The following is a 9725-nucleotide window of genomic DNA, read 5'->3' as shown; positions in this document are numbered from 1 at the left end:
TTTATTTAATACTATCATAAAATGCTTTGTTGTGAATATGGTTGAAGAAAGTTGGGTAAATTTTTAATTGATGGATTATATTTGTTTTAACTTTTGAAATGTCCGAGACAAATGTTGGATGTAGTATAATCAATCTTCTGTATTTTACGCGAACTTAATTTATCACTACAACTAGTTTTATTTAATCAGTTAAAATATACACTAGTTTCCACAAAGTAGTTTTGGATAGGAAAATTATATTAACACTAAACATTTATTTTAGTTATGCCTATGTATTTAATTAACGCCTCTATAGTATAAGTTTATATTATATATATTACATTCCCCTATGTGGAAATAAAAAATATGTCCTCTAATTTAAAAATGAAATAAGTAAATTTCAACAATTAGAACATGATTAGGAAAAATAAATTTTTAATAGTGTGGTGAACATTAAAATATAGTTTAATTTTAAGACAGTGAACCGAACATATCATTTTCATTATTAATTTAAAATGTGTTTACTTTTAATCGAGTTTCTTATTTGTCGTTAACAATCACATTCACTTCTATACATGGTATTATATTATTAATATATATTTATATATTTTGTAATAGTTTTATTTTTTAACTTTTTCTTTTTAAGAGAATAGGAAATTATTAGATCGATTTGTGAAAATTCACTTTTTGTGTAATAACAAATAATGTCCATATTTGAAATTCAAAGTTATTTTATTATTTTGTATTAATAGTATTATGTATATATATTTTTATTAATTTATCTAAAAGCGTACAAGATTAAGCCAAAATTACAATAATAAAAAAATTAGCTATTTAATTTTGATACTTGAAGTGTCTGATTCTTACATGCAGAATTGGGTTTTATCTGACATCCATTTTATAATTTTTCTTTAACAATTTACTATTGGTCAAGTTTCTTTCCAATCGGCTTTTTGAGTAATGTTGAATAAATAATTTTTCACTTATATAGGTTTTTATACTTTTAATTTATGGTTAGTTAGTTAGTTTATCAATAGCATTATAAACATTTTAAAGAGAAGTGTAAAAATATAATGAAATGAAACTTATAATTCCCAGAGTAAATTATTTCACGACTTTATACTTTTAACGTTAAGTTAATTATCTTAACATAAATGACGGATCGGGGGGTTTTACTTGACAATCGTATAATATTAATTCCAAACAGTAATTTTATTATACATATATATATATACAAACTAATAAATATTCAATATATCAATATATTAACATTAGAATAATAATCGTAAAAAACAAACAAAACAAAACATCACCCAGCCATCAGCCATCCATAGTGTAATTAACGTTGAATTGACAGCCAAAACGCTTCCCAATTAATTATTCCTTTTGCGTATGGAATGTCAACCTCTGCTGCTCTATTTCAGTTGAGCACTCGCGTAATAGCACGTAACGGGTAATATAAATTGTTGGTTGTCGCCTAAACAGACCAATACCAACCAAAAAAAAAAACAATGAAACAAAATCAAAACTCGCCAGCTCACTGGCCACGAGTCATCAGACCCAAAAGATGCGGTACGACTTCAATCGCGTACACCGACGTAGTAACAGCAAGGTGCCGGTAGTGCCGGACACGATTGTCGTCATTACACGGAGAGGGGTAATGCGATTTCGAGCTATGTGGAACTTGACCGGCTACACATTAACTTTTGAACAAGAAGGATAAAACAACAATTGTAAGAAATCAATCTTGATATTTAGGAGGCATGGTATGTAGTAGACCCAAGACGTCTATTTTGATAAACATTGAATAAATTTTATAATTTCAGAAAGCCATGACCAAAGTTATTAGAGACAGCCCAGAGATAAAAAATATCTTCTAAAATATTGTCGAAGAGTGCAATACAAAGAACTCTTGCATTATATCTTTAAAATATTCCTCAGTGTTAATCTGTATGGCTTAAACTTAATCTTTTCTGAGATATTCATTAGTTAAATGTATTATAATATCATTTTTTAGCTCGAATTTTTAGCTTCGATGCGAAGCTGAGAAGGTATTGGTTTTACTATGATGTGTTTTTTTTTGTGTCTGATACCACTTTTTCTCAGCTCTCACCGAACGGATTTCTTTCAACAATACGTCAAAAGATCACAAATCATATCTAGTTGAAGACATTACCCTTAAAAATTGATTTAAATGAAAATTATTTTAAGGGAAATTGAGTTGCTTGCGTTAAAAGAATCACCATATATAGATATATGTATATATATTTTTTAAAAAGAGTATTTATAATTGATAATAATATTAATCATAAATAAATATAACATTATAAGTATAATAAAGAATTTCATATAAGTTGTTTTTTTTGTTGGTAGGAGGCCATTTGCGTAAACTTTTTGAGGGCTTAACCCCAAAAATTTTTGAAAAGTCATATTTATTAGTATATAACATTTTGGCGAAGGAAAAATTACATTTAGCACCCAAAAAAATTTAATCGCCATTACCCAGTGGATAAGGGTCTTAGTCTTAAGTCAAATCTTAAAGTGAAGATAAAAAATCATGGAATACATGTGTAATTTTATTGCGTTAATGTTATTAATATCAGAAGTAAAAACGGATTTGTATTATGTTAAGCATTAAAGTTTTATTTATGTAAAAGTTTAGCAGTTATTTTATATAATAATATACTACTTTATTATAATGTTTTACTATAGTCAACTTAAAAGAACCAAAAAAATAATATAAAAATGATATAATGCACTTAATATTTATAACATATTAAAAATTAAAGTAATATAAAATAAAAAACAATTTGTTATTAATAATTTTTTTTTATGTAAACACTTATTTTTTTAAAATTAGTAATAATATCAAAACTTGTAAATGATCAAAAAAGTCTAATTTTAGATTTGAAACAGTGCGAAAAATTGAATTAGAAAAATATATTTTTGATTCTAATGAATGTTTCTTGTAGACCAATGTTATAATGTTTTTATTTTAAGAAAAAATATTTTTTTTTATAAAGTATAGTAATTAAGATTCATTAAAAATTTAAAGTTATTATGTTTTTTTATGATTAAATTGATTATTATACATTTTTAAGTTACCAAATTAAATTTCACAGAGAAGTAATAATAAAATTAGAAATTTTTCAAAGCGAGACGGTAAATACATTACATAAGTAATACAATATAAATTATTAACAAATCATTTCAGCAATCGCCAACGACCATACCACGTTGAATACACCAGTTCTCGTCCGATCACTGAAGTTAAGCAACGTCGGGCGTAGTTAGTACTTGGATGGGTGACCGCTTGGGAACACTACGTGTCGTTGGTATTTTTTTAATTTTTTTTTCACTCTTTGCTTCTATTTCTTAATAACTTGAAAAATAATTTAAACTTAATTTTTCTGAGATATTCATTAGTTAAATGTATTATAATATCATTTTCTAGTTCGATGTTTTATAGAATCTTAATTTCAAAAATGCAGTAAGTTAGAAATGGATTTGAAATATAGTATATATTTTTTACGAATACAATTATTTATATTAAATCCTAATTAAAAAAAAACAATTTAAATATCTGGTGAATTAAATTTCACCATACTCAGGGTTAAACTTAAATCTCTTAAATAGTGTAAAAGGAGTATCATTTTTGGAATAATTAAAAAATTGCCAACGGCACGTAGTGTTCCCAAGCGGTCACCCATCCAAGTACTAACTACGCCCGACGTTGCTTAACTTCAGTGATCGGACGAGAACTGGTGTATTCAACGTGGTATGGTCGTTGGCGATAACTTTACAAATATGTTACTAATTTATATTGTATTACTTATGTTATGTATTTACCGTCTCCCTATGAAAAAATTATATACTGCTAAGGATATATGGGTAATTTTCTATTAGGTTGGTTTATGTTTTCATTATTCATAATATAACTTAAGTTTGACCTATGAGTCAAAGAAATTTTATAAAAAAAACATATATCTACACTCATGTAAACTTAGTATGACATTATAACATTCCTATTGCATATTAATACATAACTTATATTTTAGATAATAAATCTCTTGAAAAGCATTTTTTTTTCTTCTTAAATCTACCAAAAATTTTAATTCACTATTCAATTCAAGGTTATGGGTAAAACAAGAAAATCTTTGCTACTCGGTCCATTCAAATTTTTCAAAACCCCTCCGAAATTTGTTTGAATATATATCACTTTTAAATGTAGTCTAGAGTAAAAAGTCATTTACATTTAAGTTGATAACATTTTAATAAAAGCAGTAATTACACTGATATAATTTATTTTTCTTGACAAGATTTTTAAAATCTAATTATTATTATTTTTTTAAATAATTGTAACGAATTGTTGGCAATGATTTATCTTAAATAAAGCATGTAGTATGAAGTCAATTGTTCTTAAATGTAAAACGTTGAATACTATAACGATCTGTGTTTCTGCTGGTAATTTAAACATTTAAACCAACTCCCTATGAAAAAATTATATACTGCTAAGGATATATGGGTAATTTTCTATTAGGTTGGTTTATGTTTTCATTATCCATAATATAACTTAAGTTTGACCTATGAGTCAAAGAAATTTTATAAAAAAAACATATATCTACACTCATGTAAACTTAGTATGACATTATAACATTCCTATTGCATATTAATACATAACTTATATTTTAGATAATAAATCTCTTGAAAAGCATTTTTTTTTCTTCTTAAATCTACCAAAAATTTTAATTCACTATTCAATTCAAGGTTATGGGTAAAACAAGAAAATCTTTGCTACTCGGTCCATTCAAATTTTTCAAAACCCCTCCGAAATTTGTTTGAATATATATCACTTTTAAATGTAGTCTAGAGTAAAAAGTCATTTACATTTAAGTTGATAACATTTTAATAAAAGCAGTAATTACACTGATATAATTTATTTTTCTTGACAAGATTTTTAAAATCTAATTATTATTATTTTTTTAAATAATTGTAACGAATTGTTGGCAATGATTTATCTTAAATAAAGCATGTAGTATGAAGTCAATTGTTCTTAAATGTAAAACGTTGAATACTATAACGATCTGTGTTTCTGCTGGTAATTTAAACATTTAAACCAACTCCCTATGAAAAAATTGTATACTGCTAAGGATATATGGGTAATTTTCTATTAGGTTGGTTTATGTTTTCATTATCCATAATATAACTTAAGTTTGACCTAAGAGTCAAAGAAATTTTAACTCATGTAAACTTAGTATGCCATTATAACGTTCCTATTCCATATTAATACATAACTTATATTACAAATCCCTTTCTAACTTATTGTATTTTTGTAATTAAGATTCATTAAAAATTTAAAGGTATTATGTTTTTCATGATTAAATTAATTATTATATATTTTTAAGTTACCAAATTGAATTTCACAGAGAAGTAATAATAAAATTATAAAGTATTATATTTCTTTACTTTTATGAAAAATATGTATAAAAATTAAAGGACCTGATGCTATACTTTATAAAAAAATATATTTTTACTTATGAATTATTATGTGTTTCTAATGTGCATTAGACTTTTTCTATCACTTCTATTTTTAGCTTCTATGCGAAGCTGAGAAGGTATTAATTTTACTATGATGTGTTTTTTTTTTTTTTATTTACTTTTTTTTTTTTGGTCTGTGAACGCTCAATCTCAGCTCTCGCTGGACCGATTTTGATGAACAATATGTCAAAAGATCACAAATCGTATCTAGTCGAAGACATTACCCTCAAAAATTGAAAAAAATTCCCTCGTTCCCCGTAAACTCGTTCCCCGTAAATGGGGGAAATCCCCCAAAAAATGACTAATTTTCGATATTTTTTCAATTTTTTTTACTTAAAATTACCATAACTTTTTTAAAAATGATCAAATCAATATAATTTTTTTTTAGCTTCGATGCGAAGCTGAGAAGGTATTAATTTTACTATGATGTGTTTTTTTATTTTTTTTTTTATTTTTTATTTTTTTTTTTGTGTCTGTGAACGCTCAATCTCAGCTCTCGCTGGACCGATTTTGATGAACAATATGTCAAAAGATCACAAATCGTATCTAGTCGAAGACATTACCCTCAAAAATTGAAAAAAATTCCCTCGTTCCCCGTAAACGGGGGAAATCCCCCAAAAAATTACAAATTTAAAAATCGCTAATTTTCGATATTTTTTCAATTTTTTTTACTTAAAATTGCCATAACTTTTTTAAAAATGACCGAATCAATATAATTTTTTTTTTTATAGATACCTTAGATAATTACCTATCATTTTATATATTTTTGTGAACATTTGACCCTTTAACAGCCCAAAGGATGGGGTTTCAAAATGGTAACTTTTTTACAAAAAATTAACTTTTTCAACTTAACTTTTGAAAATGTTCCGGAAAGACTGACAATTTTATATATACCTTAAATTAAAGCTAATGTAATATACTTTAATTTGAAAAAAAAAAATTTGACCTCTGGACTTGTCTTCATGGTGAAAATGACTACCGTATGCAAAAATATGCTATTTTTGTGAAAAAATTCTTGATATTATATTTTACATTTTTTAACATTATGTTGCTATAACTTTTTAAAAAATGCATGAATCAACTTTATTCTTTAATGATAAATACTTTATATATACTTCTTTCATTCGACATACTTTTTTTTAAAATCGGACCATTTCCCTTTATACAGGGGGGGTGCAAACCTTTTAAAATGCGTATAGAAAGTAGAACTTTTTCAACTTAACTTTTGAAAATGTTCCGGAAAGACTGACACTTTTATATATATCTTAAATTAAAGCTTATGTAATATACTTTAATTTGAAAAAAAAAAATTTGACCTCTGGACTTGTCTTCGTGGTGAAAACGGACATCAAAGTTAAAGAAAAACGTACGATTTCCGTGAAAAAAATCTCGATTTTATATGTTATATTATTTAATTTATATTTTATATAACTTTTGGAAAAATGTATGGATCAATATTATTATTTTTTTATAATAAATATTTTTATACCCCTTTCATCTGACACGCTTTTTTTGTAAATCGGATCATACCCCTTTAACATGGGGGGTCAAAACTTTAAACATGCATATTGTTACTAGGATATTATGTAATATATGTTAATTTGAAAAAAAAAAAATTTGACCTCTGGATTTGTCTTCATGGTAAAAATGACTACCGTATTCAAAAATATGCTATTTTTGTGTTAAAATTCTGGGTTTTGTATTTTATTTTATTTTAAAATACCTGACAAGGGGAGTACAGATTTTCATAAATATTATATAAATAAAAATTAATATAGCATAGAAAGTTAAACTTATTTAAATTTATTTGCTTCTTTTAAGTCGAGAAAAATAACTTTGAAATTTGAACTAGCTTAAATAGCCGCCAATTTTTTCAACCGATGGCAACGACGGCTGCCGATTTGGAATAACTTATGTTTTACACGCTTGGGGTACGAGGTTCTAACCCGCGTATGGCAATGAATTTTTTTGCATTTTTTCTTAATTCTTTTTAAGTTAGTATAAATTTTTAACTCGTTTGATTTTTATCTCATTTAGATTCAAAACTTCAATAAAGATCAAGGATCCCATCACTTTAGTCGCCCCTTGCAAGAAGAAATTTCTTATTCGTNGATCACTTTACTCGCCACTTTCAAGAAGAAATTTCTCATTCGTATTAAAATTATTTTACTATATTTTATGTTTTAGCTTCGATACAAAGCTGAGAAGATATTTTTTTGTGACTATCATTTATTTTCTCTGCTCTAACTTGACCTACTTTTTTCAACAATACGTCAAATTACTACAATTCGTATCTAGTTGAAGATATTACTCTCAAAAATTGAAAAAAAAATTCTAATTTATCAATTAAACAGTTAGTTATTACATCGTCTCCATAAATACAATTAAAATCATTAATTTCTAATGTTTTCAAAATATTTATTAACGAATGAAGTTTAATATGATAGGTTTCAACTACCAAATTAAATCATTTTACTTTGTAATTTAATAATTTTTTTGCTCTATTTGTGTGTGCTACAACAAGACTATAATATTAGAAATTTCTTTGTAACATGTTGCTATATAAATCATTTCTAAAAAAAATGATTATTTTTTCTCCTGAATTAACAATTGATTTTTACAAATTTTATAATACGCTCAATTGAGTAAATCTTTTTAACAACTTTGTTTTGATTGGTTCATTTAGTTAAAGTAAATCATTAAAATTAATTAAGTTCTCAATATTTCAATTATAGAATCTTTTCAACAAANCATTAATTAAGTTCTGAATATTTCAATTGCAGAATCTTTTCAAACACCAAAAGTTACTAGGAAATTATTACTATTACTTCTGTTTAAGTTATCTATTACCATAAAAATGCAAAAAAATATTGAGCTTTTCTGATTAATTTACAATAAATAGTAATTATAAAACTTTTTGACTGCATATTGATCTAAACGATACAATTTTTTTAATTGTCATAAAATTTTCTATTTAATGATGTCAATTTCAAATTTGCCAATTGAGCTAAAAGTTATGGTAAAATAAATTATTTTTTTTTATTTTAAACATTTACAACAATCAACTTTAAACAATTAAAAAAATAGGTTAAATATGTCATTTTCCTTAATTTTAATATATTAATAATTAAAATCAGTATTAATTTAAAACAATTTTTTTTGTTCTTAATTATTTTTTTTTATCTGTAAATACTATTTTTTAATAATATTAAAACTTAAAAGTGATAGAAATAGTCTAATTGTATATTTAAAAACATCGCGAAATGTTGATTTACAATATTATATTTTTGTTTCTGATGAAAATTCCTGGTAGTACAATGTATATAACTTATAACTTTGTTATCTGTTAAACTTTATCAAAAATGACCTAATCAGTATAATTTTTTTTTATATAGATGCATGTCTTTATTTATCATTTGGTTTATTTTTTTTATAAATCTAACTCTTTACCTGCTCACAAGAGGGATTCAAAATAATAACTTTTTTTTTTTAGTTAAAGTAAATCATTAAAATTAATTCAGTTCTGGATATTTCAATTGTAGAATCTTTTTAAATATCAAAAATTACTTAGAAATGATTACTATGATTTCTATTTAAGTATTCTATTACGAAAAAAATGCAAAAAATAATGAGTTTTTCTGATAAATATACCGTAATAAATATATAGTAATTATAAAATTTCCTGACTGCATATTAATCTTAAAAATAACATTGCTCTAATTCTCATAAAATTTTCTATTTAATGATTTATTTTAGTCAACGAAGGAGTCATTTTGGCGGATAACAGAAAAATTTCCCAACCAAATTTTATTTTTTTTAAGTAGGAAATTGGTGGATTATTCCAAAAGCAACATCAACTCTTATATCTTTAATTATATCTGTTAAAGGGCTGTTAAAGGGTCAAATATTCACAAAAATTTATATAAAATGATAGGTAAATATCTAAGATATTGATAAAAAAAAAATTATATTGATTTGATCATTTTTAAAAAAGTTATGGTAATTTTAAGTAAAAAAAATTGAAAAAATATCAAAAAATAGTAATTTTTTGGGGGATTTCCCCCATTTACGGGGAACGAGAGAACTTTTTTCAATTTTCGAGGGTAATGTCTTCGACTAGATACGATTTGTGATCTTTTGACATATTGTTCATCAAAATCGGTCCAGCGAGAGCTGAGATTGAGCGTTCACAGACACAAAAAAAAAAA

The 9725-nt window shown here is 25.0% G+C and overlaps 2 non-coding genes across 2 annotated transcripts; one reads left to right on the top strand and one right to left on the bottom strand.

Moving 5' to 3' along the window:
• Positions 1-3198: 3198 nt before the first annotated feature.
• On the top strand, positions 3199-3317 carry LOC126897093 (5S ribosomal RNA). Its single transcript, XR_007702020.1, has one exon. It is a non-coding gene; the product is annotated as a 5S ribosomal RNA (ribosomal RNA).
• A 335-nt stretch (positions 3318-3652) lies between these two features.
• LOC126897115 (5S ribosomal RNA) lies at positions 3653-3771 on the bottom strand. Its single transcript, XR_007702041.1, has one exon. It is a non-coding gene; the product is annotated as a 5S ribosomal RNA (ribosomal RNA).
• Between the last annotated feature and the right edge of the window lie 5954 nt (positions 3772-9725).

Source organism: Daktulosphaira vitifoliae, unplaced genomic scaffold, assembly GCF_025091365.1.
Source record: "Daktulosphaira vitifoliae isolate Bord-2020 unplaced genomic scaffold, ASM2509136v1 Scaffold_1, whole genome shotgun sequence".
In the NCBI taxonomy this organism is placed as follows: Eukaryota; Metazoa; Arthropoda; class Insecta; order Hemiptera; family Phylloxeridae; genus Daktulosphaira; species Daktulosphaira vitifoliae.
Note: the sequence above shows the minus strand (reverse complement) of the source record. Positions and strands in the feature narration are given on the sequence as shown.